Below are 8,732 nucleotides of genomic sequence, written 5' to 3' on the forward strand. Positions count from 1 at the left end.
CAATCATGCATCATATTGCAAGCACAAGCTAGTCTCAAGCCGTGGTTACTGTTTGAGAGGTGGTTTTATCCGCAAAGCAAGGTGTTACTCCGAGGAGTTTGGCCTCATGATTTGATCAAAGGTATTTCCCCAGTAGTGCGATACTGGAGGAGTTTTTCCGTCAGGCAGAGATGGAAAGGTTACGCGATCAGCGCGATTCAAGCCGTGGTTACCGCTTGAAGGTTTGGTTTCATCAGATGGTGAAGATGGTACTCCGAGGAGTTCAGCATCACGACGTCAGATCAGCAATGTTCCCCAGTAGTGCGATATTGGAGGAAATGTTTCCGTCGGACAGAGATGGAAATAATATCAGAAGACGTTACGCGATCAGCGCGATTTCGGGGTTCAAATGGAGAGAAAGGGAAGTGTTGCGACATTTTCTGGAGATCGGGGTTCAATCAGAGAAGAGTATATGCTGAGGCATTTTCTGGGGTTCAAATGAAGATTGGAGTTGAAGAATGTATTCGGGATGAGGTCCTTAGGATTATCTTCTGTTCATGTGTCACCTTAGACTCGGGCTGAGGCCAATGGAGGTCGTTATAGGTGTCTTCTGAGGAAGAGATACACATGTTACCTTCCTTAGTGAAGGTATACCCTCTGACATGTCGCCCTCAGAGTGGTTTGGTGTTATTTCCGGCATTGCCAGCGGAATTATCACGGAGAAAAGAAGATGTTGAGGCATTTTCTGGAGAGCGGGGTTCAATCGGAGAAAAGGAAATGTTGAGGCATTTTCTGGAGACGGGGTTCAAATGGAGAAAGGGAGATGTTGCGACATTTTCTGGAGAACGGGGTTCACATTGGCGATCGTGAGTTATCGTCAGGCGACTGGGGTTCAAACTGGAGAATGGGGTTCATTATTTGGCAAACAGGAGAATGGGGTTCAAATGCGGTGATCTGAGGATCATTTGCGCAGAAAAATTTCGGGGTTCGAGAAAATAAAAAAGAAAAAGAAAATTTTGGGGTTCAAGAAAATAAAAAGAGATTATCAGAAGAATTTCGGGGTTCAAGAAAAGCATAAAAAGAAGAGATGGCAATCCCCAGCGGATGAGTGGTGTTCAGGCCATAGTTATCCCTGTGTTACCATTTATTTTGGTATCCAGGTCGACATTTTTCGGTGATCAGGCCGACTTTCTCCATACCAGACGGATTTTTCTTCAAGATTGTTCTTCGCCGATTCTGACAGGCGTTGTTAATTATTTTCCCATCAGAGTGCAAATTTTTCGTCTGTTCTTGGTATTCAATCACTCTTCATCCTGATCATCTGAAAGCCGAGGCTGTTCATATCGACAGGTTCACAGTGGATTGAATAGGGGCAGCTGTAACACCTCAAAATTTGCCCTCCTCTCTTGGGACTAGCATATCATGTTGCATATCATTTTTTAGGTCATTAGGCATTGCATATTGCATATCATGTGGTTACATTGTGCAAGCCATCCTCCAAAGTCTTGATCAGAAGATAGGAGGTCATGTGCAAGTTAGGGTTTCATTTGACTGATCATTAATCATCTGAGGGTGGAGGTCCAAATTAGGGTTTCATGATTCTTAAGGGGGATTGATCTAGATCTTGGTTGAAGTGGTACATCATCATCATCATGGTTCTGATATCAGCCAAGAGGTTCAAGTGTTTGATCAGGATTCCTTGAGATTAGGGTTTTGACCACTGGTCAACCCTAATCAGTTGCATTGGGCCAATCAGGGCATAGCAAGGAGATGGGGTCTATGATTGATATGGGGATCAACATGTGATTGTATGGAGATTATTGAGGCTAGGGTTTCACCCTTGAGCCATTTCATCGGAGAATTGGGGCTCAGATTGATCAGTGCATTGCCAGATTCATCTATCAGTTGAAAAAGTCAACTGTGGTCAACTGTGATTTGATTTTATGGATTTGGAGGTAGGAGAGAGTTGGATACACTTCATTCATGTTGGAACAAGTGTTATTTGACATGTCAAAGCTCAAGAATGAAGAAAATAAAGTCAGGACAAAAATTGCCAAAAATAGAAAGTGACTTGTAATGGAAGTTTCCAAAAATGGAAAGTTTTTGACCTCAAAATTACATGTCCAAGGAAGCTTCAAATGAAAATTTGTTCAACATGAAAGTTGTAGATCTTGCTCTCACCTTTCCAAAAGGTCCAAGAACTTGAAAATCTCATGTATGGTTGGCAAGTTATGGTCCATTCAATTTCAAAAATGACCCATAATCAAAGTGGCATAACTTTCACATGGAGTGTCCAAAATGAGTGATCTTTTTATGAGCAAACTCCATTTAACATGTACTTTCATGGTGCATAATCAAAATTCATAAAAAATGGTCAATGCAAAAGGTCAATTTTCAAGTGCACAATTAAAAGTCCAAGGGCAAAATGGTCCAAGTTGAGAAATAATTGGAATTTTGGCATGGGAGTTTTTGCAACACCTCACATATGCCAATTGGAGATGGTTTGAATTGTCACAAGTGCTCAAGGTGCAATATTTGGTTAAGTCATTTTGGAACTTCATTTGAAATTGCATAATTTGGCATAACATAGTGAAAATGAAAAATACAATGCCAATTGATGTGGGACCAATGCCAACACATCACAAATGATATTTGGAAGGTGTCTGAGCTGTCATACAGCTGTCACAAAGCCTGATGTGAAATACCAATTTTGCCCTTGCCTTAAGAAATTGCATTATGCTAATTACATGTCATTTGGCTAATTGGTGATTAACAAGGTGATTAAGTGGAAGTATAAGAGCTTAATTGTAACAGAATGCAAATCACAATCACAATTCTCAAAGTTTGTAACCACTTTTCCCTCCATTTTCTCCCAAATTCATCAAAAACCTTCATCACATTTTTGGCCAAAACTCCATCAATTCTCAATGAAATTGCAAGATTCTTGATGATTCATGCTCTACAAACCATAAGCTTGGACTGTTTCATCGAATTGGTGCAAGAAAGCTTCTGAATCTCCACTGTTCAAAGTGTGCTCATCAATGGCATTTGGAAAGTTCTCACATCTGGATCGTGCTTGAGCTGAAATACGAGTTCTATTCATCTTCCTCAACCTTCTTCTTCACCTGTTTTGGAGAATTACATCAAGAAACATCGCGAATCATCACTGTCCTCATTTAAGGTGCCAATTCGAATCTCATGGTTTCGTGAATTTCCATATGCGTTTTGTAGTTCATTCCATGTAGATCATCCTGATATGAATAGTTTGTGAAATGATTAAGTGTAGCATGAGATATGTTGATTTTTAGTTTTGATGTCATAACTTTAAGTGATCGATCCTTTCGCTATAGTAGGAATTAGGCGATTTAGATTACATATTCATGATCCTGGTGCTTAGACCTTTCCAACCATATAGAATTTGTGAGTTTTGGTGGAGATTTGGTCGAAACCTAATTTCCAGCTATGAACATGATGAGCGCGCGAGGAAGGAGATTCAAAATCTGGAAAAACTTGGCATTTGATCCGTTTGCTCCTTGGTTCGTTTTGAAATGCTGTTTCCCGCCCTCGCTGGCCAATGGAAACATTTCGTTTTCATTAATCAAAACGGCGCCGTTTTGGCGCCTGTGCTCAGAATTACCACAATGCCATTATCTGAATTTAATTATTATTATTTCCATTTTGTTTGTCATTTGTTTTTTCATTTAATTACATGATCTTAGAAAATTCCTATAGGCTTCATTTTTTATCCAATTTGAGTGCAAATTTTTGCATTTTTCTCATGAGAATGTGTAGAATTTAATGGATATTTTTTGGAATTTTTTGCACGTGTAGAAAAATAATGAGCCTAGGGTTTGTAGAATGTGTCACAATTTTGTACACTTTGCCATATTTATCATGAAATGCTCATACTTGTAAAAAAATGAATGAAAATTTTTGTGCTTATTCTGGACATGTTGATGGTGATTTCCATGTAAAGTTTATGATTTTTGGATACTTGGTTGATTAGATATGGATTTTTGGATTAAGGTGTGACAATTTGTGTCACACCAAGCTAGGTCAACTTTCTGATTTTATTTAAAATGCTTAGAGATGTTGATTTGAGCTGAAATTTTGTATGAATGAACATTGATATGTCAAGATTGCATGTAATTGTTTCTGGAATTTTTGGCGTCATTTTCTAATTGATTGATAATTTTCTTCTCTTTATGCTCATTTTGTGAATTTATGTGACACATGTTGGCATTTTGCTTGTGAAATTCTCATATGGTACTGGATGAAGACGAAATTTGATATGTTGATTGTAGACACATTGTGGGACATCATGCTTTTGGTCCCATTCATTTCTAATATGTTGTCACTGTTTTATGAATTATTGAAATGGATGCTTGCTTGGATGTCTTGAATTGGCTTACATAATTGTGTCTGGACTTTTTGATTTTCATTGACCTACTTTCTTTTGTCCAATTGAGCTGAAAATTGACATGCTATACATTGAATATGTCCTGTTTTGGTGTGAATTTTTGTGGAATTAATTGAATGGTTTTGGTATGCTTTTGAGTGAAATAGTTCTGTTTGGTCTTTTGGTGTTGCAAATTGCATGATTAATGTTAAATTGTGCATGAATTGATATTGGTGAATGATATGAGCATGAGACCAATTGCATTTGCTTTCTATTTGTTTGAATGTGATTTTGGATTGGTTTTGCTTGCTGTTTTGATTTTTTTTCCCCTTTGGACCCTAGGCTTGGCCTAGTGGTCTAGTTTCTCACATTTGGTTTGACTTTTCAGGATGAAATGCACAATGCTTAAGGAGTTTGCTTCAAGGCAATTTGAATTGAGTTTGGTTGATGTTTATGAACTAACATGACTTTGTGTTGTAGAGCTTGAGCTTATAGCTTGCACTTGTGTGCATTAACTTGTGTTTGCCTGTACAGATTAACTGATTAACATTTGCTGTTTACTGTTGGTTTGTCTGAGTGCTGATGATACTTGATTGATTTCAGGTACATTTAGTTGCTTACAGTTCTTTAAGAACTTGCTTGCTGCTGCTTGGTTTTTAAACCACTTGAGGTAGGACTTCTATTCTCCATGTAGTCTGGAAGACCTGGCCTGTTACTTGGCCAGACAACTGTCTGAAGTCCTCCTTAAGAGGCGATGTTTGTGATTGTTTACTTTTGTCCCAAGCAGGTAAAGACCTCTATGAGGCAATTGGTGGATCAAAGGGATATGCAATCTATCCCCCACTATTCTGTTGAGTCGTCCCTCTGCTCACACGGCTGTGTGTTGATGCATTGGGACACAAACCCAAGATCTTGTGCTGTTGCACAATCGAGTCAGAGTCTTTGAGCGTAGAAGGGTCCCTCCATTCTGGACCCACGCTCCTTTGTCTGAGGCTCTCCCTAGTCAGGGATAAGAGCTGTGAAGTCTAATCTTCACTTCACCTTTCATCTGCTTCACCTTAGCCTCTCAATGGCAAGGTTAAGAGCGAATAATACCCATGTACAGATGACTTGCTGAGGCAGTCAAACCCATTGTTTGAGCCCACTTGATTGGTTATAGTGTGTGCTTTGTGAATATTTGTTTGCTCTGTTGGCTTGTATGCTTGTATGCTTGCTTCTTTCCTGGATAGGATTAGCTTGCTGTTGTGCAAGTAGGTAGAAACCTGAACGTCGGGCAATGATGCATGACAACACTAGGCTCGAGTACAGCTCCCTGGTAGTGTGTCTTCCCTTGGTTTCTGGCTAGATTTTCTTTCCCTTTAGGGGGAACTACATCGCCCTGATCCTCGTTCCAGACGAGGTATGTAGGCAGGAGACCGTGCGAGGTCTCTCCGGGCACTTTTTTTTCTTTTTGTGTGTGTTTGCTTGTTATCTTCTGGTGTGTGTTTTGGTTCGGATGCCGATGTAAGTCCATTGATTGGCTTTCGGGCTCCACGTTTGCCTTCTTGTGTGCGTTTTGGTTCGGATGCTGATGTAAGCCCAGTGATTGGCATTCAGGCTCCACGTTTGCCTGTTTGGGTGCGTGTGTTGTTTGGCGTGCGTGAGCCGAACTACGGCAGCTCTGATTCTCGTTCCAGACGAGATACGTAGGCATAGGATGCGACGTCCTATCGAGCTCTCTTCTTCTTAACCCCACCTGTGTTGTCTTAGCGTGTGCGTATGATGTTTGTCTGTTTATTTTAGCAACCTATTCTTTCTTTTAGAACGTGGATCCCGTCGAGTACGACGGACGTGAGGGGTGCTAATACCTTCCCCTTGCGTAACCGACTCCCTTACCCTTTCTCTTTGGTCGCAAGACCATTTCCTTTCCAGGTTTCTCTGAGCGTTTCCTTTCCCTATCTTGGGATAAATAACGCGCAGTGGCGGCTCTGTGTTGTTTTTTATTTCAGCCCGCCGGTTGTTTTTTCGCGGATGCGACATATCCTCACCAACGTCCAAATCGATGTGGCGAGGATCATCGCTAATGAGCTTAAGTCCGTGATCGAAAGCGGGCTAAAGTCGGGGGCTCGTGTGAATTGTCCCTTAGCTTTCCCGTGCTTGATCATGAGTTTGTGCATTCAGGCAAGGGTGCGACTTCCGTCTCGGGGTCAGGTAAGGATTCCGCCACCTATCGATGACTGGTACGTGGCAAAATATTGTAGAGCGAAGAATGCCAGAGGCAGTGCAGCTACAGAGAGTACCCGGGCTTCTGATGGTCCTGGTACTTCTACTCCTGGACTTGATCCCTACCTGCAGGCTGTGTGTGATTATAGTTTTGAATGGATGGCGGCATCCCAGAGAGCCATGATAGATATGCACGACTCTATGCAGCGGTTACAGCTGCAGGGAAGTGGTGCTCATGCCTTGATGACGCGTGAGCAGTTTCTGCTTAACGCCAACTGGCCTGTGGACAGGCCTGTTTATGGTGAGGGGGTGGGCGCTGGTGCGTCTTCAGGTGCTGCAGCTGATGATGATGATGATGCTGAGGATGATGAGGCTACCGGTTCTGAGGCCGGTAGCGAGGAGGATTCTGAGCCCTTAGAGGGTTGAGTTTTTGTATTTTTTATTTTTATGTTTATTTCTATTGTAGTTTCGGATTCTGTGTTTTGTACTGTTGGGGTGTTTTGTCCCCCATGAACAATTTAAATTTTCAGTAATGTTATTTATTTATGTTTTGAATTTTGTTTGTTTAATAAATTTTTGGTTGGTTAAGTGGCAAACCTTCTAGATTGGTTGCTCCTCAAAGAAGTACCCAATGAAGGTGCATCCGAGCTTGGATGGCAATGATAAGAATAAACAAGTGAATGAGGCTAAGGTACATGGTTACCTTCGGCTAGAATGATAGAATGCATTAGGAACTTTACTCTTTTTGGTAAATTGAATATTGTCTTTTTGCAACATAGTTGAATGAATGTTTCATCTAGAACTTAAAACCACAAATTGTGAGGAAACCTCCATTGTACACTTAAATGCTGGATTCTAATAACTTTTGTTGATTCATTTGATTCATGCTTTGTCTTTTATTATTGTGAATATGTGGAAGCAATTAGAAATGATCAAGGCACTTGTTTTTTATCGAGCACAACTACATCCAAAAACAACTTACCTGTGAGCAGAGAGAGTATTTGTTAACCCCTTTGAGCTTAAACAGTTGAATCTCAGCTTGAAATAAAGCGAGATTTCAAAAATCTTTTTTTTACAACCCGGAAAATCTTGATTATTGTTCTTTTGCCGTAAAAAGTTAAGAGCATTCACTTAGGGTGAGTAAGAAATAAGTTGGGGAGAATCGGAAAGTACCATAACTCTTGAAAAAAATAAAAGAAAAACCGAGCAAGCATTGAAAATAAAAATATAGAAGAGAAACATCTGTTTTGTAAATATGATGTGAAAGAAAAGAACAAAAATAGAAAGAATGAAAATGAATGCTTGCTTGGAAGAAAAATAGTGAAAAATAAAAAGTGAGTTGTGGAATATGAGTTGTGAAGGTTTCAAATAAGAAACAAATGAAACAAAGTCGAGATGTGTGAATAATATGCTGTGAATGTCTCTTTTGCATCGGCACTTTCGTTTCAATGGCCTTAGAAATGACCCTTGTTTGTTAACCTAACCAAGCTTCAACCGAAAAGCCCTTAGTGATCTTTATGCTTCCACATTACCATTTATGATTGTTAGACATTGTATGAATCTATTTGATTTCTTCATTGTTTGTTAGAGAGTGAGATTATTCCCGCGGTTGCAAACGCGTAAATTCTTCATTCCTTATTCGAAGAGTAGAGATAGGGTGATTCATTCAGAATAATATTGTTGTAGATAGATAAATATTTCGCATAGCTATTAAGTTTTAGTTCTTGTGTATTATTTTATTCGAACCGTTGGAAACTTGTATATACTGACTCACTTGTGTTTGAGCCGTTTTATCCAACTTCGAAGAAACCTTTTTCTTAAAGCAAATCCTCTTGTCCTTCAAGGGGCATACTTTGCTTGAGGACAAGCAAGAATCTAGTTGGGGAGAGTTGTTAGATGCCCAAAAGTGCTTATTTGAGCTATCATATGTGGGCATCTTTCACTCTATTTCCTTGCTAAATTGTCAAAACCACCTTTGTGTTAACATGAAATGCAATACATTGATAAACGATCTTGGTACCTTTGATTTGTGTGTTATTGTGCAGGAAGAAGGCATGAAATAATTGAAAATGAAGACACAAGAAAGTTGGAAAAGGAACCAAAGAAATCAAGCATTCATCAGCCTGCTCGCTAGGCGAGGGCTGTGGCGAAG

This window comes from Lathyrus oleraceus, chromosome 3, assembly GCF_024323335.1.
Source record: "Lathyrus oleraceus cultivar Zhongwan6 chromosome 3, CAAS_Psat_ZW6_1.0, whole genome shotgun sequence".
NCBI classification, from domain to species: domain Eukaryota; kingdom Viridiplantae; phylum Streptophyta; class Magnoliopsida; order Fabales; family Fabaceae; genus Lathyrus; species Lathyrus oleraceus.